This window comes from Panthera pardus, unplaced genomic scaffold (genome assembly GCF_024362965.1).
Source record: "Panthera pardus isolate Hobbes unplaced genomic scaffold, ASM2436296v1 HiC_scaffold_13, whole genome shotgun sequence".
NCBI lineage: Eukaryota > Metazoa > Chordata > Mammalia > Carnivora > Felidae > Panthera > Panthera pardus.
This window is the reverse complement of record NW_026526688.1, coordinates 18,425,901-18,448,337: the sequence shown is the minus strand read 5'-3', so window position 1 is coordinate 18,448,337 and position 22,437 is coordinate 18,425,901. Positions and strand designations below refer to the sequence as shown.

Sequence of the window (22,437 nt, the reverse complement as noted above, 5' to 3'; positions counted from 1 at the left end):
TACATTCTCATTTAGGGAAAGACAGGTCTGATGATGACTGCAAAGAGAACGAGGGATGGGTTTTGAGTTTGGATAGAGTAGGAAGGGTCCAGGGCAGTGCTGTCGGAAAGAAGAGAAGGAGTCAGTGTTCAGTTAAGAACTGACACCACACCCCTGGGCTCTTGCCTGAAATACCCTATCGTGACTCTTTGTTTCGTTTTTGTGGAGGCCACCACCACGGTTCCAGGTACCTACTGCAGACCAACAGACCACCCTTCTGTTATATTCATGATCTCTGGGTCGTAAATCAGGACACGGCTTGCCTGGGTGGGTCTTCTGCTCCACATGCCACTGGCTGAGGTCACCCCGTTTATTCAGCTGGCAGCTGACGGGCTCTGGAGTGTCCAAGCAGGCTTCACTCTCGCGTCCGGCACTTTGGCAGGCATGGCTGGGAACTCGCACACCTGCGTCCCTCTCCATGCACCGGGGAAATTTTACATACAGTCCCACCAAGATTCTCCAGACTTCTAACACGGTGGCTTGGGAAAAGAAGCAGCCAGCCAGGCTGCAGGTCTGGGACTGGAAGCCAGCACAGAGCCACTTCCACAGTTGCTTCTTGGTCAAAGCAAGTGGAGAGCTTCTCTGGGGAAGGGAATTTCAAGGGCAGGGTTGGAAGGGGTGCCAAAGCACTTGGAGTACCTGTTTACTTTCGCCAAAGCGTTAGTCATTGTCTAATGTGTATTTTTCTCCTGGATCCCCCACTGGAACACACAGAGCAGGAAGTTTTTCTGTTTTGTCCCAAGGGTCTGATGCATAGTAGACATGTCCTATTTGTCACATGGATGATGGGAGAATGTAGACAGGAGAGTGGGTAATACGGGAATGAAGTGCCCAGGGCTGTGGTCTTCCAGGTAGGTAGGGAAGAACATCAAGAGACTGCAAGTTCATGGGTCCTTCCACATACCTGTACGAAGATTACAGCACTTGCCATCAGCCACTGTGGCTGAGTAAGGCTGTGGCTTTAGCCTCCGGGAAGAAACCATATCAGCCTCTTTAGCACACATGCTCCAGAGTCCTAGTGAATATATTTATGTTTATTCCAATGGGAAGCCCTCCTTCAGTTGCATTGACAAGTTACCAATTAATCGTGTGGTTTGTAGGAGTCTTCATCTAAATATCATAGACTGGATTTGCAGTTCAGGAATCCCTCCAAAATTGTGTAGACAGATGTATCTTAGGAGAGGCCCTGTGGGTTTCATCAGTCTCTCAAAGGGAGATTTGACCCAAAAATATTACAAAGCACTGTCAGAATAAACTATATTTGGATTTTACCTTTTAAATATGAAAGCCGTCTTTCAAATACTATGAAGAAAAAAAAAATAACCTGAAATAGGAAAAAAAAAAAAAAAGGCCACTTCTAACACAAACTAAGGCCACTTATGTAGCAAGCAAATTGATGCAATACTATTTAATGATTCCCCCGGAGCTATTAAGTTTGATTTGGTTAGTGGCATGTGAACCTGCAGGGATTTACAGGTAAAGTTATTGTACCTACAAAGAGAAGCCATAGCATTGTGTCAAAAAGTCACTTAAAAAGGAAAAAAAAAAGTATTAGGGGAGACAGACTGTAAAAAGGTATGTTTCTCAATTAGTGCTTAAAAGCCTCTGATTATAATGTGGTAATTTATTTTTTCTTAAAAAGAATCTCCTAAGTATATTTTAACAATTGAACTAAAATTATAACTCCATTATTTGAAAATACTTTCACATACTTTTCTTTCCTCCTCTTTACTCACTAAAAATAAGAAGTTTTTTTTTTAAGCTTATGCTTGTCCAACTTTTAACAATATACCAATATAATGGGGATATAGAAGGTCAAGTATTTTAAAAATTGAATAGTTTGGGGGCACCTGGGTGGCTCAATCAGTTAAGTGTCCGACTCTTGATTTTGGCTGAGGTCGCGATCTCACAGTTTGTGAGTTCGAGCCTTGCATTGGGCTCTGCTGACCTTGTGGAGCCTGCTTGGGATTCTCTCTTTCTCCTGCTCTCCGTCTGCCCCTCCCCACTCTCATAATAAATAAATAAACTTAAATTGAATAGTGTATAAATTGAGGTTATAAAGATATTAGGGAGATTATATCTAGAAACATAAAATCTCCAGATAAGCTAATGTAGGTTTAAAATGGTTCATAAATATTAAGATGCAAAGGACTTTATAAAGTTTTGTTCATTTCCTTATTTTTATATGTGAAGTACCTAAAGGATATCACTATTAGAGTTTCTTGTTACTTGTTACGACCCAGTTTTACACAGGCTAGAGCTACATCTCAGCCCTTGCCGGATTCCCTTCTCAATGCCCGCATTTTGTGAAATGAACAATCACTGCATGAGATCACCCTTGACTTCTTTCCAGTCGCACGGATCTGGTACCCTCATCTTCTTAGCTGGAATCTCAGATTCTAGAACTTTCTGGGTCATATAGCCCAGGTGGGAAATGCATAGATAAATACACTTACACAATCTGTATTCTGATTCAGGCCTTGTTCCCAATCCATAGCTCAAATCCTGTGTTTCCCCCGTCTGCTCAAAAGTCTACTCCATTACTCAAGATTCTCATGATTTTCCTCCAAGATAATACCTTTACCTCATGTTCCTGATGCTAAACTACTTTATTTTTTCTTTCGAGTGCTGCCGGGACAAAACTCTGTATAACAGTCCATTTTCTTTTCAAGTGCCAGTAATGGCTTCTCATTGCTCAATGAAGCAATACTGTGCCTCTTCTTTCTTTCCTACCAACGCATAGGTCACATGACCAGTTAGACAAGGATGAGTGAGAACGAGGTTGCAATTTATGATTGATTAATTCATAAATAAAGATCCAACAAAAGAATATAGGAGAATTTTTTTTTTTTTTAATTTCCCCTAGTTTAGGATCCAGGATCCAGGAGTCAACTATGTGAAGATACAGTGTTAGTAAAATATGCACAGTGTGAGTGTGAGTCTGGTACATAGCACAGAAGTGAACGGCTGTATTATACTTTCTGGGTCACAGGAATTTGTGTCCAGTTGGCTCTGGATCTAAATACGTGTGATGTGTGTATGCAAGTGGTAGAGAGACTTGATAGGGAAGCAGCACTCTGGTCCTTGCTGGACATTTGCATAGGCGTAAGAATTGCAGGGGTGCCTGGGTGGCTCAGTGGGTTAAGCAGTGGACTCTTGGTTTTGGCTCAGGTCAAGATCTCCTGTTTCTGGGTTCAAGCCCCGCATCAGGGTCTGCAGCTGGCAGCACAGAGCCTGCTTGGAATTCTCGGTCTCTCCCGATCTGTGCCCCTCCCCGACTCGTACTGTCTCTGTCTCTCTCAAAATAAATAAATAAACTTAAAAAAAAAGAATAAGAATTGAAGGAAGAAGGTGTGCAAACTCTATGATCAACCTGTGGTCTATCAGTCACCAACATAGGCTCACTCACTCAGTTGGGATAGGCTCTTTCCTTGGCCCCCAAAACAGTAAGCTTCCCTTCCCATCTCTGTTAATGCTGTCACCCTTCATTTGAGACATGCCTCTGTATCTTCTCCACATAGCCAAATCCTTCCGTTCTACTTCGCATTTCATTTCAAATGCCACTGAGAGGAGTTCCAATTCCATTTCATTCATGGTGCCGTCTCTAGCTTCTTCATACTGACCTGTCTCTTCTCGGAACTTCTGCACACACAGTGAATAATGGCCACTTCATACGCACTCAGTTTCATCAGTAGAGAACAGGGAACATGTTTTTAACTTGTTTTCTGTCTTACATGCCTCCTAGCATAGTTCTAAGAGCAACAAATAGCCTTTGGATGATTGTTTTAATCAAAGCTCAGTTTTTCCAAGAAATTATTAAGCTTTGGGATTGTAATATTTGGAAAGAGCAAGAGAGAAATACAACAATCATAAAACCACAGAAGTTAAGACCTGAGAGTGATATTAGACATCATCTCTTTCCACCCCCTCAGTTGATGCACCAGGGTATGCAGAATAACTTGGTAATTTCCATCAAGCTAAGCAGTAAACTAGTAACAGACCCAAGGCCAGATCAGGACTCCAGCCCTATTCTAATGCTTTTTGCTAAGCTGGACTATGGTCTAAAGTACCTCATGAAAGGCAAAATTGATTGAAAAGATTTTAAATATGCTTGCCTTTTGAAATCGTACTTAGGCATGCCTTCGTACAAGCTGCAAAATACGTAGTTTGAATCCTAGTGTAGCTGACACTGTTGGCTGACTATCCAGTGCCCTTTCTTCCTTTATTATTACGTCAGCGTATCCACACAGAAGCGCAGAAAACCCAGAGACATGGGTATGTGCCCCGATGAAATCTAAAAGCTCTCAGTCCTCTTGATGTTGAATCACTGTGTGGTATGGTTTTTTTGTTTGTTTTTTGTTTTTTGTTTTTTGTTTTCATTAATAAGATACAATTGTGCAGTCTCTCTCTGCTGGTCAGGACAGCAGCATGGTGGGTGCTGAGGTGTGGGCCTCACTGGAGCAGCAGCCGGATGGGCACCCTGGCCATCCGCACGGAGGTCGTGGGGCACCCGGAGGTGTTTACAGTTGAAGAACAGTTGAAGAAATGACGCCTCATATCCAGCATTTGAAAGGAGCACATAGTAAGAACTTATTTCTTAGAGACAAGAAGAAAAAAAGCTATTGGCTGGTGACACTTCATGTTCAAATGATCTTGCCAAGCAGTTAGGCGTTGGGAGTGGGGATCTTTGGTTTGCTGAGGAAACAGCCATGCTAGAAAAGCTAAAAGTTGGCCAAAGCTGTGCCACACCCTTGGCACTCTTCTGTGGTGATGGAGATGTGAAATTTGTTCTGGATTCTGCTTTTTTGGAAGGTAGACGCAGAAAGGCGTACTTTCATCTAATGACCAGTGCTGCAACCATGGGATTGAGCCCTGAAGACTTTCCCACATTTGTGAAGAAGATGGGATATGATCTCCTGGTGCTAAATTTTGGTAAAAAGCAACGAATCGGGCTGGTGTTTAGAATATGTTTATTTCTGAAAGCTGTTTTTCTTATTTGTAATTTCTTAAAAAAACATTAAAAGTGACAAGATTATTTTTTTAAAAAAAGATAGAATTGAAAATGTGCTGGGAAATGACTACCTATACAAATAAAAACAACGATATCTCTGTGTGGAGAAGGTTTTTGGATCTTTATCTCTTTGCCCTTTTTGTGTCTGGAGTTCAGATGTGATACTGGAAGCATAGGAGCCATCTTGTGATCATGAGGATGAAAACCACAACCAAGGATTAAGAACAGTGTGATAGAAGGAATCCAAGTCCTTGATAGCATTCATGAGAAGCTGACCCTGTCCTGAGTCAACTCCAGACTTCTAAATAAGAACTATAAATCCTTCCTTGTCTAGTCCATTAGTTATTACATTTTCCTTTACTTTTGTATAATAACACCCCACTCCCCACCAAAGACATAATCACAAAATATGTTAACATGCAGGAGAACTGGTGACCTCGTCATTCATATTATTTGACGAGGCACTTTGGCAGTGGCTTTGCTGCAATGGAACTTTTCAGTTCATAAAAGCGTACCTGTTTTATAAAATGGCCTAAATATGCTAAGCATTTATCCTAAGCCAGCCCTTTAAATATATCATCATCATCATTGTAGAGACTGTGTGAGGAATTCATTGCTATCTTCTTTATAAGGAAGAACATTTAAAGCAGTTGCTTATCACATAGTAAGTGATAAACGTCCCTGTGATATGTATGATCATGTTTTGTCCATCGGTCACACCACATAATAAGCCATGTGAAATGCAGTTGTGTTAATTAACGTATTGTTTTAAAATTTAATATAGTTGACCAGCAATCTTGTTTTCTTCTCCAGAAATGAAACTTTAAAACTATAGTAAAAAATACAGAACCTGGGGGCGCCCGGGTGGCTCAGCCGGTTGAGCGGCGGACTTCTGCTCAGGTCACGATCTCTCGGTCTGTGAGTTCAAGCCCTGCGTCGGGCTCTGTGCTGACAGCGCAGAGCCTGGAGCCTGCTTCAGATTCTGTGTCTCCCTCTCTCTCTGGTCCTCTCCCCATTCATGCTCTGTCTCTCTCTGTCTCGAAAATAAATAAACGTTAAAAAAAAATTAAAAAAAAATACAGAACCTGGATGATGCATATGTAACCTAGACAGAAAATTAAGTTGTGAAGTTCTGAAACTGTTGATTTGATAGTTTTGTGAAGAATTCATCATAGAACTGATTTCATTTTTTTCTCCGGCTGGAGCTTGGCATTACATTGGGCTGGTAATTATTGCAGGTGTAGAGGCCTCAAACGAACTCAAATGTTACATTCCACAGCCCTTCAGCATTTTGACACCAGGTTCTTTCAAACTGGAATAGCTTCTAGACTTGCTTTCCTCTTACAAAAACATCATCTAGGTTTAGATTCCAAAGGGCGTAAATCCCTAAATCTTTCAGGTAATTTGTGGTTTCTGATTCTTTGTTCTCTAGGAATTATTTTCTTCATTGTTCCCTCAGAAAACAAAAGCGAGCATGAAAAATGATAAAGGATGCTCCTAGATAAAAGGAGTAAATATCTATGACAATCAAACAAGACAGTTGAATACTCACACCACTTGAATTGCCAGTAATTAGAGCATCTTTTTTAAAAAGGTAATTGAAAATCTAGTTTTATCAGCTCAACTGAGGAAAGTGGTATTTTGGAGTCAACTGTAAATGTACATCAAGGTAAAAAGTATCTTTCATTCTCTCATTAACACGAGACAATTGAGACAAAATATTTTTCCAGTTTGAACTTTCTGCATATTTTCCACAGTAAAATGGAGAAACTCAATCATAGCTTTCTAGATCAGATTCAGATTCCTTATCCAATGTTCAGTGCTTTGGATGAGAGAGTAAAAATTCTCCAAATTTGTAGTTTTCCATGAAGACTTCTGGAAAATGTAGACTATGAACCAAATCTAATACTGATCAGACTAATTGATGATTACCTTGTGGATAATGTGCTATGAGGATCTTTACTGAGATCCTTTCTGAAAGTACTTTATACCACCTTCACTGGGTTTTCATATATTCTCCATAATACAGTTTCACTTGACTGAACACATATTATGTTTTAGAGAGGCTCCATGAGCTCCAGTGCAATTGTTTTAGAGGTAATTCCTGCAAAGAGGAGAATCCCAAGTCCCTAAGAGCCCACATCACTATAGCAATCCATTCTTCTCTGTCAGGGAGATGTGAGCTGTAAGACCTCCACGGGTTCTCAGCTCAGTGGAGAGACAGTATTTATAAGCAAGAAACAAATACAAGTAAAATCGGAAACAGTCTATATCCACAAGTTAAATTGGGTGACACAAATCAGAAATACAGCCAGACATCAATGGGAAAAATAGTCATTGTAGTCACAAATCCTGGGACTGGACACCCTGCCCTTTGAGTTTATCCATTCATGCACCCAGTACTCCCTAGGTGACCACTGTGTGCTAGGCACAGTGTTAGACTCAGAATATAACACGGGACTGTGACCTCAAGGAGTCTGCAATCTAGTCGAGATGGGAGGAAACACCATGTAAATGAGCGGTTGTGGTGCAAAGGGAAAAAGTCTACTCCAGAGAAATGTATAGCTCCCGAGTGTTAGAGAGGAGGGCGCTTCTAATGCAGGGACAATATGGTGAAGAAAGTGCTGAGAATAAAGATAAGTCATTCATTAATTAAAGAAATATTGCCTTTGGATAAAAGCCCAGAAGTGGGATTTCTGGATCATATGTTAGTTCTATTTTTAATTTTTTGAAGAAACTCCATACCGTTTTGTATAATAGCGGCACCAGTTTACGTTTGTACCAATAATGCACGAGGGTTCCCTCTTCTCCACATCCACTTGTTATTCCTTGTCATTTTCTTTTTTTTTTTTTTTTTTTTTTCCTTGTCATTTTCGATGACAGCCATTCTGACAAGGGTGAGGTGATACCTCATTGTGGTTTTGATTTGTATTTCCCTAATGATAAAGTGACATCCAGCACCTTTTCCTGTACCTGTTGACCATTTGTGTATCTTCTTTGGAAAAATGTGTATTCAAGTATTCTGCTCATTGTTTAGTCAGATTTTATTTTATTTTATTTTGTTTTATTTTATTTGCTATTGAGCTGTATAAGGAAATGCAAATAGGATCTCAAAGAGATATCTGCACTTCCGTTGCAGCATTATTAACCAAGATAGGGAAACAACCTAAGTGTCCACTGGATGAGTAGATAAAGAAGGTATGGAATGCATACACGATAGAATATCGTTCAGCCGTGAGAAAGAAGGAGATGCCGCCATCTGAGAAAAACATGGATGAACTTTGAGGGCATTATGCCAAGTGAAATATCAGAGAGAAAGACAAATACCGTACAATAGCACTGATACGTAGAATCCAAAAAAAGCCGGGGAGTAGTATAATGGTTACCAGGGACTATGGAGGGGATAAGTGGGAGATGCAGGTCAACGAGTACAAACTTCCAATAAGATGAATACATTCTGGGCACCTCGTGTCCATCATGGTGCTTATAGTTAATAACACTGTATTAAATACTTGAAACTTGCTAAGAGAGTCAAGTCTTAAATGTCCTCACTACAAACATAAGGTAGTTACATGATGTGGCACTGTTAGCTAATACTATGGTGGTAATTTTATAAAATATCAAGTCAACACATTATACATCTTAAAATCACACCGTGTTTTATGTCAATTACATCTCAATAAAGCTGGAAAAATATATTTAGTGAGCATCTACTCTGGGTGAATTCTTACATAGTTTTAATGAAATATGCTAAATGCTAGAACAGAGATAAAGTACTTTGTGAATTTTTTTTTTTTAAAGGAAAATTCACTAAGGCTTTAGGAAAGGATTTCAAGTGAAGACTCCATTAGGGAGAAAACTACCGAGCTGAATGCATTTTTTGATAGAGAAATTAAAGAAGGTCATCAGAATAACAAGCACAGCAGTGTAAAAGAGCATCAGCGTGGGGAGCAGAGGAACTCCACTGTGTCAAGACCAAAGGAAGCAGGAAGGAAGGAGGAGAAAGGGAGAGGAAGTAGATGGAGCTGGAAAGTTAAATTGGGGTCAGATAATTGAGGTGCTGTAGGCCAGCTTACGGAAGTGCTAAAAGTCAACCTGGAGGAGGTTGATGTGAAATCCATGAAAATGAAGGATGCCTTCAAGGAAGAAAGAATACATTAAAAATAGAGGAGCTGAGAGTAGAGAAAGACTAATCCACTTCCTTCCATAAATTTACTTAGGGAGACCAGAAAGAATTGCCCACATTAAGTGCTAATTTTACTAGTCTTCACCTATGACACAAAGATTATTGATGCACCATTAGCGGGCCCCGGCATTAGTGGTTTTCCCAGCAGTGGGGATGAATTTGCACTAAATGTCAAGACTGCCTTGTTATCACCTTTTCAAGAAGGCTGGGAGTTATTAACAGTTGTAGGCCAGGGCTCAGACACAGACAAAATTCGGAAGGGGGCAAAATTGTTTTTTAGCTCCCACCAAATTTGTAAATAGGGAGAGAGAGAGAGAGAGAGAGAGACAAGAGACAGAGAGAAAGAAGAGAAAGGGCACAGAGCAATATTCCTTTGGATTACAAATCTGTATATATTTCAAGGAAAATATAACCTGTTTCTAATTGAAGTAATTATAACCCAACAACACTTTGATTTGGCAAGAAATACTGGAACCCTGACTAATTCCTTACAACTTCTTTTGTAAACCTCCTTAAATCTTTCTTGTTTGCAATAAGAATTCATAGCTTGCCAGCTGGGAATCTTAAAGAGATTTGAGTTTTGTTCTTGGCATTGGGATGGCAAACTACATTCTACCACTCCTAATTGTAAGAGAGACAAGATTCTTGTCAGAACATTCTGAATATAAGGCAATTATGCAGGAACAGTAATTTCTGAGAACACAAATGCACAACTGTGAGCCACTTTCATTCTTCTGAGATGTGCGTCAGAGGGAAACACGGAACATGGAAAGAGTTTGCTAAACTAACAATGAGCAAAACCCTGTAAAACAGCTACTTTGATTCTTTTAGACTGGCTGGCTGCCTAGGAGGTGACCTTGGGCAATTTCAGAAGCAAAGAAATAGAGATTTGAGCCAGAAGGTGGTGAAGAGAGAGGGCAAGTAGTAATGTATTTCTCAGGAGAAATAGTGAACACTCCTCAGTGACCAGGAACCGGTCGCATGATATTCATGTGTAATTTTAATATGCGGGAGTGGAACTATTGGTCATCAAAATATATGTGACATTTCAATTTAATATTTATTTTCCATTGATGATTTTGCAATATAATGTTATTTTCACCCACATTAATGAATGTTGACAATCTATCAGTTCTAAGAATGAGAATAAAAACATTTTGGCGTGTATTCATCTTTAAATGAATTTATTAAAAAGCTCTTGATATTCTCTAGATATTCATGTCAGGGACAACTGATTTTAATTTGTCTTTTTGAAGTCCTCTCAGAACATTCATTAGGAAAGACAGGGCTGCAGGAATTCATACATCAAGGATTTTATGCATGACAAGTTTCTTGAAAAAGACTTAAGTACTGCATGATTCTTGACAACATTTACCACCAGATGATTGCAATTTGCTTACATTAAAAAAAAAAAGATATACATTTGATTCAAATTTAAAACAATGTTGAAATCTTCAACTTGCTGAGACATTAAGTAAGAAATGTAGCCTATAGGAAAAGGAAAAAAAATCACTTTAAAATGCAATGTTTATCATTTCGGGGAGAAAAAGTGTATTCAGTTTAATATAAATAAAAATATCTATGCTGTGTAGACAGTGCTGATTATTTCCATTATCTGGTCAATAGCAGAAAGAGAATCATGATGAGAAATGGATGGGAGAGTTGCAGATTCCAGAAAATTTATAGTTCTATTGCATCTTTAGCAGATGAACTTTAAATGAGAGGTTGTGTTGCTTACTAGGAAGTTTTTAAAAATAGATTCATTATAAATAGTGCTACAGCAGGCAGGCTCCACACTGCGGCTGGTGCCTCTTCCCATCCCACTGCTAGGACCCTAACTAAGGCTGTTGTTATTTATTAAGGGGGTACTGCAAATTCCCCTGTTTTGCTTCAAGCACAAAACAATTCTGGATTTCCCACCCTCACTTGCCCACTTCCCATTTGTTATGGGGTGAGTTGTGTCTCCACCCCCAAAAGATGCTGAAGTTCTAAGCCCATACCTGTGAATGTGACCTTATTTGGAAACGAGGTGGTTAAGGCTGATCAAGTTAAAATGAGGCCATTAGAGTGAGCCCTAATTATATATGATGTTGTCCTTCTAAAAGGGGACATTTGGACATAGAAACAGAGATAGGCCCACAGAGAGAATGGTACCTGAAGAGACTGGAATGTAATTCCAGACCCAAGGAACTATAAGCAACCAAGAGAAAGGCCTGAAACAGTTCTTCCACTAGTACCTTCAGAGGGAGTATCCTGGTTTCAACTTGTAGCCTCCACAACTATGACAGTACATTTCTGTTGTTAAAGCTGCTTGGTCTGTGGTGCTTTTCTTTGGAAGTTCTAGCAAACCAACATAATACCCCATTCATTCTATTCCATGGCCAGCATGTACTTTTAAAACTCTACGCGATTTCACCACTTCTCGGTGATGATGTGGCTTCATTACCGCCTGCGCCTAGAGAGTGTCAGACACGGATTAGGTACTTAGAATTATTTGTTGAAAAACATGATAAATGGCCAAATTAATTACCTACCAAGTTAAGAAAAATTACCTCATTCAAAACATTAAGAAAGTGTACCATCTGTCTTCAACCTGCTTTTTCAATCTTTTACACGTCTCGAACATTACAATCCAACTTGGCTCTTAGCCCCACTTTCAAAACACTGAGTTTATGCGCTTCACCAGAATATTTTCATGCTCTGTGTATCAGGATCTGTGATGTTCATTTTGCACTGATATTTCATCCTCTGCTAGCTTCTCCTTCAAATTTTAACTGGTTACAACCTATATATTCTTTAAGGTCCATTCCCCCACCTCCTTCGTGAACCCCAGTATTATTCCCCAATTCAATGTTTTATCTACTCTCTCTGAATCCTCAAGCACTTTTGTGACTTATTTTAGGCCATTCAAATTGTTCCTTGGGATGTGGATATCTGGTAACTACGTTTATGTCTATAATTAAATGATAAATTATTTGGGGACTGGGACTGCATTTAATCAGAAGAACACTTCACATGATATGAGTGAAAGTAATACACAGAGTGGATGCTCAACACATATTTTGAGTTCAATTATAAAATTAATGGGCCATATTTAAATGTGATTCTAGGACGGTCTTTGCTGATTTTGCAGGAAAGAGGGAGAAGTGACAACAGAAGCAGAAATTACAGTGATGTGAGCCGAAGAATGAGGCAGCCCCTGCAAACCCAGGAGGCAAGGAGAGGGATTCTTCCCTGAAGACTCCAGGACCCAGCCCTGCCCTCACCTTGATGGTAGTCCTGTAAAACTCATTTCAGAATTACAGTCTCCAAAACTATTGCTGTATTAATTTGTGTTGTTTTAAGCCACTAGTTTTGTGGCCATTTGCTAACAGCAGCCATAGGAAGTTAATACAGAACTGAAAGTCTTACTACTGGGCACACCAGGATTTCCCTGAGAAATACTATAGAGAAAAGGGTCTTGTAATCAAATATACTGGCCACTGTGACATCTCCCTCTTGGAGATTCAAAACATCTTAGGCTCTGAGGAGACATAAAATAAAGAATCTGTTTAACTCAGCATTTATTAGAAGTGTCTGGCCATATAACCACCCCCCGCCCCCCCCCACACACGCACACAAACACATACAGACCACGCATCACCTATTAACATCCCACAAGAACACATTTGGGAAATGCTGATGGAGTTAATTAGATCATCAGGCAAGTGTTACTCACCACTGCAGTACCACAGAGGCATTTCCTTAGCTATACTCAAATATTACCATCTGACATAGCAACTTCTAGTTCCCAAAGTTAAGCTCATCTAGATTCATGCCACATTCATTGTGAACATCCCTACTAAAAAGTAATAAAGAGCATGTAATGTCCTAAATAATAAAACTATCTTGACATTCAAAACATCAGTGCTTTAGATATTTAGGAATTTTAAAGTAGTCAGAATCATTTAAAGTGTTTATTTATTTTGAGAGAGAGAGAGCAAGCGTGAGCGGGGGAGCATCGGGGGTGGGGTGGGGAGAGGGAATCCCAAGCAGGCTTCATGCTGTCAGCGCAGAGCCTGATGCTGGGCTCGGTCTCACCGCCCTGGGATCGTGACCTGAACCAAAACCAAGAGTCAGATGCGTCACTGACTACACCACCCAGGCGCCCTCCTAAAGCTGAATATTGATTCTAAATCATCACAGACGACATCATGAAAGAATACCCTGGGTCATCCAGTGAGGTTGTTGTCCTATTTTCCTTAAACCTTGTTAACAAGGAGATGTGTTATCTAAAACCCATGGTTCTTATACTATGATGGTTGATTAACTCGTTTACTTTAGTCAATCAATGTTTATTGATTGCCTAATAGCTGCAAGTTTTGAGGGCTGCAGCGGTGAGGGAAAACGAAAACAAAAGCAATGCCACAAACCCCTCTCCTTGCCTTCATAAATCGTACAGTCTAGGGAGTGGACAGAAAGATATTAGTCTCAGAGTTAAACAAATAAATCTATTGGGCAAGCCACAAAATAGACTGCTACTGATAATTTAATTACAGCAGCTTTCACTCAAGTACAGCTTATCTCTAGAAATCAGATCATATTCGGAATCAAAGACAAGAAGCTTTCCTGCAGAGGAAGTTTATTAGTAGACACGACCTTGCTTATTTCAAAACAAGGGAACTCCTCAGATTTTATGTCATAAAATATATCAAGTCTGCTCACATTTTTTTCAGAACTTAGGTTGTAAAACACTCACAAACATAACAAAACACACAGTGCACTTCAGAGTGACCACTAAAAAGCAGAATGCAGAACATCCAATCACCTGGGCTGACATTAGGTGGAGAGGGGAGCAAGGCCATAGCTAGGGTGCAAAATTTAAGGGGTCGCTAAAAAACCCAGTGCTCAAGATAAGTTACTATAATAGCATTAATTTTGATAAAACATCAAAACGAGTGCAAAAATACATGATGAACAAAATATAAAAATTTGAAATAAAGCTGGAATCATTATCACAGATATTTGGCTCAGCATAGCACTGGTCATTACCCTTCTTCACTCCTCTGCTGTGCGGCTATTGTCTGTTTGTCCATCTAGACTCAGTCCTCACCCTTCTCCAGTGGTTTTGTACCTCAGGAAGCTGATCTTCAGAAGCTTCCGTCACTGGTCTCTCTTGGTCTCCTCTTTCTGATTAGGCTCAGCCAATGGGAAATTAGTGAAGTTTAGCAGAGGACACAGTGAGATTAGGATATTTATCCCCTGGTTCCTTCCCTACTGAGTGGTGATGAGGGCTATGCTCCCATACCAAAGGCCACAGCTCAGTCTCCCTCCCCCCCACCGTGCAACTTACAACCCCCTTACTCTGATCTTTTGAGTCCAGGAGTGGTGATGGCTTTTTTCCATTGCCCGGATGCTTCTGCATCTGTCCTGAGTCCCCATACCCCTAGTCACACCTCTGTAAATAGATTCTTTATTAAACTCTCTGCCAGTATCTTGTTTGAATAGGCTAAATATTCCCTGCTGGGACCCAACAGCCTTGCACCAAGCAGGTCATGTATATGCAATGCCAAAATATAAACCATGACTAAGCAGTATCTTTACAGTCTATGATTAAGAACTTAATATGATTAGACCTTGTTCCCAAAGCAATGCCTCTTTATGATCTCTCAAGTATTGACCTGGCTACTTTGGCCTCACAGGACATGCTCAGTCCAAATCTGGCAACTTATTTGTTTATGGATAGTGAGCAATTTTCAATGTTTGTTAATACTAGGCAAAATACTTGCATAATTAATGTAATTGAGAAAGGTTTGCAAATACATTTTGAACTTAGATGATATAGAGCATTTATTTCATAATTCAGGCATTCAGTCAAAATTTCTCTTAATTATTAGACCAACTTGAACAAAAACTGTTTGGGTTTTTTAAAAACCTGATTAGGTAATTAGATTTATGATGTAATTCTAGGATGGGTTCTGGGCTGAACTGAACTCAAAGGAATGGTTCATATGACTACATCAGTTCTCATCTTGCAAACCATGTACTTTTCACATTAATACTAACAAAAACAATATTCAAAATGGCCTATTTGTCTAATAACGTAATTCTTTCTTGTGAGGATCATAAAATTTTGGTAATTTAATTTTTTCGTTGTCAGTTATGTGGTAATAATTTGGACATTATTACACTATTTTCTTGTTTCCTAATATTAGTGACTGCTTCAACTTTTAATTTTTAAGTATGCATTTATAATTGCAATCTTTTATTATAAAGAAATAGGTTATTTTATCTTATAATAGACTATTACTATGAAAATAATAGAAGGCAGAGATTTATAAATATTAATTTTCATAAAAATATAAGAGCAAATTGAAATAATAACCTATGCTTGTTCTTTATGATAAATGGTAATTAATATATACTTGCTTGTTTTAAGGCAGGACATATGGTAACAATAGCATAATGTCTACTTTTAATAGGCTAATGTATTTTATGAATTAATATAAAGTTCTTTGAGATCCTCAGAAGAACACTGCTGTATAATTGGAAATTAGTAGAAAATCTATAATGCCCTGATTGTAAAATATATGATATTCTATTTATTGATATCCAACCACATTTCCCTCCCTTCCCTCCCTTCTCATGTAATATAAGCCATAATGCATTTGTGTTTACATGGGGGATAAGGGACACGTAACTTACTCACTGAAATCTTTCTTACATTCTTCAGCTCTTTTTTTTTAAGTTTATTTATTTGAGGGGCACTTGGGTGGCTCAGTTGGTTAAGCGTTTGACTTTGGCTCAGGTCATGATCTCATGGTTTGGGAGTTCGAACCCCACATTGGGCTCTGTGCTGACAGCTCAGAGCGTGGAGCCTGCTTGGGATTCTGTGTCTCACTCTCTCTCTGCCCCTCCCCTGCTCATGCTCTCTCTCTCTCTCTCTCTCTCTCTCTCTCCCTCTCCCTCTCCCAAAAATAAACATTAAATTTTTTAAATTAAAAAATAAAAGTTTATTTATTTGAGAGAGAGAGAGAGAGCGTGAGCAGGGGAGGAGCAGAGAGACAAGGAGACAGAGAATCCCAAGCAGGCTCTGCACCTTTAGCACAGAGCCAGACGTGGGGTTCGATCCAACAAAGTGTGAGATCATTACCTGAGACGAATGCTTAACTGACTGAGCCACCCAGGCATCCCAGTTCTTCAGCTCTTCAACCTACTGAAGTTTCAGATCTTCATAAAAGGCACTAATGTTGACATCGCTTTCTATGTATTTTACAAGTATCCTCTATAAAATCAGATGTTCTGGGTCTTGTAATTTGGTCAAAATTTTATTTACTCACATTATTTATCATTGCTAGAATTTTACAAGGCTATAATATAAATCTGAATATTGAGCCTTCAGAAGTATTCCAACAACTCAAATTCTACAAATTCTTCCCAAATAAAACACGTCAGGGGGGCACAGGCAAAAATGGAGCAAATTAGATTTTTCCTGTTAAGATAGATCAGTCAGGATGCAATGAAATCAATCTAATTCGGGCAGCCACAGAAGCATTATACTAAACCCAAACAGTTCGTGTGTGTGTGTGTGTGTGTGTGTGTGTGTGTGTGTGTGTGTTCCTGAGCTTTTCATTTGAAACAGCAAAGTTTAATTAAATGTGGATTGAGACTCCCAACCACGAAATCAGCCCTGTTCGATGATAGATGTAAGTAGCTTTGTAGCTCAAGACTACACGCTTAATCCAACTATGTTTTTCAGTTGCCAAGAATTAAATAAATAAATCCCTGCACTTAACATTTACTTGATGCCTTGCTTTTTAAGGACTGAAATGGCAAGTCAGATGAAGGAAAACAGAGCTAAATATGTCATGGTTGAGAGCGCTCCATCTATTCTGGGGCCCCTCTCCTACCCCTCCCTGAGAGATTAACCAACACAACGTGTACACACTCATACTCACCAGTATCAGTGTAATAAAGTCTCTCAGGGCTATCACTTCACTGCCCAGATATTTTAAATGTAAATTAGAACACCTACTGAAATAGATTGAGAAGAAAATTCATAAGATCAATTTCACAGGCCAAAGGAGAGCAAACTAATAATGTGGATATTCAAACAATAGAGTACATAAAATAGCGAGGATATCAGGCAATTTGCCCCAAAATTACATATTCCGGGTGACCTAAATCTACTTGCATATGCCACTGTGCTACTGTTGTAGTGTTTTGTTTTTTCCTCCAGCGGTTTTAGGGCTCTGGTAAAATTCGACCTGCACAGTTTACAAAAAGGCTTCTACTGGCTGCCTTCATTTAAAGATTGCATTAGCATAACAAGTGTAATAGTAATCACCTCAACATCATGCTCTTATTGCAATCATTATCAAACTCTGTGGATCAGAGTGTCTGTGCTCCAAGGCAGGCGTTCCCAGCATGCCTCTGGAGGGAACGCAAGTTGCATAATGAGAATGGCCAAGGTACAAGTTCCCCGTTTTGTTTTGTTTTTGTTTTTTATCCCCTCTGATCATTTGGTTTTTATCTCCTTTGTTATTCCCAGTAGCATCCATTTTTAAAAGTACATACAAGGCATGGATTTTAGTGGCTCTATGCATACACTGCAGAGTTACATGCATCTGGGTTTGAATCCTGATTGTGCCATTTACCTGTCTCGCGTTTGGGCAAGTGACTTAACACCAGTAAACTTTTCTCATCTGTAAAGGAAAATGGTACCCAACCCATGGGGCTGTTGCAAGGATTAAATAGCATCATATTTATGGATAGCCTAGCAAACTGCCTAGTGCTATAGAAGGAAGCTGTTTCATAAGTAGCTTCAAAGTACGTTTTTCTTTCTGCATCTCTCCTTTGCTTCCAGTCCACCCAACACACTATTCATCTCTCTCCTGCTTTCTCTGTCTGCATCTTGCCATGCATAGTCCAAAGGTGTGTGCACCAAAACTCTACATCTACTCAGTCTTCCTTTCCAGTATCTGCTCCTATCAGTGCCAACCACAAACTCTACGACCCAGACCCATTGAACTTCTTCCGGTCCCCATCACTGAGGGTCTCTCCTTGATCCATACCTTGTATGTGCTCTCTTCCCACTGTGCGAACAAACCTCGGGTCACTTTTTAGAACTATACTCATGTGTCACCTCCTCATCTCCACACTTGCTTCCTTCTTTCTCTATATCCCCTCTGACCCCAACAGCACTCATCTCCTTGCATTGTAATTAATTGTCTGTGTATTTTTTTTCTTTCACTAGATGACACTGACCGGAGATCAACCACAAGTATCTCTGGATTTTTGTTCATTTCATTTTCCTTTGCTTGTCCTAATATGCTGTCAGTCGTACCACAGGAGTTCAGTACAGGTTTGTTGCATAGAGGCCGGGGCATCTGTGAAACAGAAATAGGCAACAGCTGGATTATTCAATGAAACTCAAAGTTGTGTAGCGTGGGAACTGTCGTTAATAATACCGTATTGTATTTCTGAAAGTTGCTAAGAGAGTAGATCTTAAAAATTCTCATCACAAGAAAAATTGTAACGATGTGTGGTAATGAAAGTTAACTAGACTTATCATGATGATCGTTTTGCAGTATGTACATATATTGATCAGTATGGTGTACACCTGAAACTAATATAATGTTACATGTCAATTACATCTTGATAGAAACTAAAAACAAAACAAAAACCTTGTTTTCCAACCCTCCCCCTAAAAAAATCACCCTATGTTCACACAGCATGCATGAGTAAGATAGTCCTTGTCCTCTAGACACTGAGTATCTTTGAGGAGAGATGAATATGCAAACAGAGAATTGCAATATAACATGCAGTAGAAGGGACTGTGGCCATTCAGAGCAGGATCGCTTACTTAAATATGAAAAAGTTAAAAAAAGCATTCTGATGGGCACCTGGGTGGCTCAGTTGGTTAAGCATCTGACTTTAGCTCAGGTCACGATCTCACTGTTCATGAGTTCAAGCCCCACATGGGACTCTGTGCTGACAGCTCAGAGCCTGCAACCTGATTCTAATTCTGTATGTCCCGCTCTCTCTGCCCCGTCCCCTGCTTACACTCTCTCTCTCAAAAATAAATATTAAAAAAAAGAATTAAAAAAAACATTCTGAAAGTCAAAACCTATGCATCTAAAGGACATCTCTAAAGCATTATCATCACTGTTTACTGTTACCATTTATTTTCAAATTTGGCAAGTATAGCAAATTCCAAACATGTGACCAATGTAAATGTCTATGAACTTAATATTCTTGTTAATATAAACAACTATATGGAGAGATTATTACTCCTGTGTAATAATTTCATATAATTCATATTAACATATTCTTAGCAGTAAAATTAAATTATTTCATAATTGCATCTCTGATGATTCAGAAGCCACATTAAAATGCCTCAGTGACTCAAGGTCAGTGTGAAATTAAGTCCTAATACATGAAGCAAATGGTTATTTGAACATTGTTTGAAATATCTTCAAGTAAGTATTTGTTGAAACATTTCAAAATTTGCCACTCGATACGTAGGACTACGTAGTTGATACTCTAAAGGCCATTTGTTGTCATAAATAACATAACAATGTACGCTTATCCCCACCCTTTGTTCCTCTTCTCCAAATTTAAGAATCCAACTCTATAGGACTAGATGTGTAGATAGGAGGAATTTATGAAAAATTAGAGAAGACGGCTATTTTGTTAACGTTTGTCAAATTCTTTTAAAATTTTTATTTAATTGGCACAGAATTAGTGACTGAAAGATTTTAAAGTAAGCACAAGGGTGGTGAGTCAGCTGGAAGAAACATCCATTAAGAATTATACTTCAGTGTTTGGTAATGTAACTCTTGCTGGGTTAGTAACTCTGTGAGAACACTTTCACATTGAAATGTTCATTTTCAGAGAAGAAAATTCCTAACCATTCTACTTAGCTTTTTTTCTTTTTACCTAATCCATTCAACAAATTTTAACAAATTGTCTTATCTCGGGGCTTATATTTTGTCCTAAAATTTTTGGAGCAGATAATACAGAAACTCCTAGTCTATAACCCCATTACCAATATCTGTAAGAATATTTAGAGTCAACAAGTCATGAAACATAAAGCTGAAAAGCAGCAGTAATTGATTTTGTAGTTTTTTTTAATGTGTTTATTTTATTTAATTAGAAAGAGAGAGGGGAGGGAGAGAATCCCAAGCAGGTTCCCCGCTGTTAGCACAGAGCCCGATGTGGGACTTGAACTCCCGAACTGTGAGATTATGACCTGAGCCAAAATGAAGAATCAGATAGTTAACCGACTGAGCCACCCAGGCACCCCACCTTTTATAGCTTTTGATGTACGGATTATGGATTATATATATTTTTTTCATTTTTGGATACATGTATTAACCATAAGTACTATGGATAAATTATTCTTAAAAGTGAGAGTGAGGTATATGAAAAATAAACTAAGGAAAATTACAGATTACTATAAAAATTAATATCCTACTTGCTTCTGTTAACCTGCCTTGTACAGGACTGGCATTACTACGCCTTCCTGCTGTACAGAGAATTCAGACATCCTCACCAGCTTGCTTCACAATTCATCAGGAATAGGGACTATACATATGATTACATGGCAAATGAAAACATTTAGCGTCACAGAAAATAGATTTCTTTCACTGCATTAATGTCAGCCCTTCCACAAACAATAGCAACCCAAGCAAACATGAACACAAACATGCGGAGCGCCCAGGCCTCTGCTGCTTTGTTTCTGGGACTCGGGGCCGACCTGAGCATCTGCAGGGCTTCGATTACAGCTGAAGCTTCCAGAAGCAGCTATGGACGGAAATAAGTCTTTATTCCGAGTGAATGCAAAAAGGACTCTTCTAAAAACATTCATTTTATAGTGCACAGTAGCCTGGCGAAAATAGCAGCACTCTTAATTCCCCCATTCTGATAAAAATGAGGACAATAATTGGACAATACACAGGAACAAGCTTGGGTTCTATCTTATTAATCTGCTTCGTGATAAGAAAGATGAAGAAAAAAGAGCTCTCCTTTTACTCCATGTTTTGTTTTGCTTTTATCGAATAAGATAAAAATAATTTAAGTTTTGTAAGTTTTCTTGTATAGGCAATGTAGTCCTGTGGCTTAAAAATCAAAATGACGTGTAAAGAAGATGATTGGAAATAACCATGATTTTGAGTTTCTTTTGTATCCTTCAGTATTTCTTTATATATACAGGTACGAAGATATGTTATTTCTCCATTTCTTAGTAAAAAATTGCATACTACAAAGATTGTTCTTTACCTTTCTCTTTTTTCCTTATAATGTATCCTGAAGGCTTCTTCCACAGCAATGTAGAAGCAGTTTGCATTCTTTTTATACAGAAGCGTGGTATTCCATTGTGTAGATATGCAACTGTTTATGCAGTAATTACTTTTGAGGTTAGGAAAATGCAAGCTGAAAGTTTCATGCCTTTTTTTTTTTTTTTTAAAGATACAAGCTTTTAAATGAGATAAGAATATTTTAGGCCAAAGAAGAAAAAGAGTTTAAATCTAGTGTTCTCAGGTCTTCGATGGATGTTACAGCCATAAGTCAAGAGATGATAGTTTCATGCTCATATTGCAAAATATTATTGGTTCTGAACATACAAGGTAAGTACACACTATATATAACTATATATGGTTTATGTATCAGTATGACAGCTGCTATCTCTGAATATAAAGATAATTTTAAAAACTGGCCACAAAAGCATTTATTTAAAGGTTCTTTGAGATTACACTTGCCTCATAATACTCTACTATTGTCAATGACTTGTTATGTATGTTAATAGTTGTTTCTTCCTTTTAAGTAAGTAAACTCCTTCCCTTGTATTCCCTGTCTTTTGTAAAAATAGGACAGAGCTAAGGATGTTGGGGCTTTACAAATGAGTTTAGTCTGTTGTAGCAATACTTGTTCTTAGTGTTTTTAAAGCTATAATGTTATTTTCATGACATTCTTTTGCATTATCTGAACCACTAGTTCTCTCTGTTGAATAAGTAAATTAAAACCAATGATACCCATGTAATTCTCAAAGTGACTTGATGATATTCATCCATAGGCAGAGAAATTCAAGTCAGAAAAGGACCTTCTGGAATCTCTTATCATTTTACAGATAATTCAGTCGAGTGCAGAGAAGTTGAGCGAAGTTGTCCATGATTGTACAGATGAGCCAGGATTTGATTTCAGGAAAGTTGATTCTGACTGA

The 22,437-nt window shown here is 38.7% G+C and overlaps 1 pseudogene; it reads left to right on the top strand.

The window, feature by feature from the left end:
* The first annotated feature begins 4,467 nt into the window (after positions 1-4,467).
* On the top strand, positions 4,468-22,437 carry LOC109250959 (prolyl-tRNA synthetase associated domain-containing protein 1-like; annotated as a pseudogene).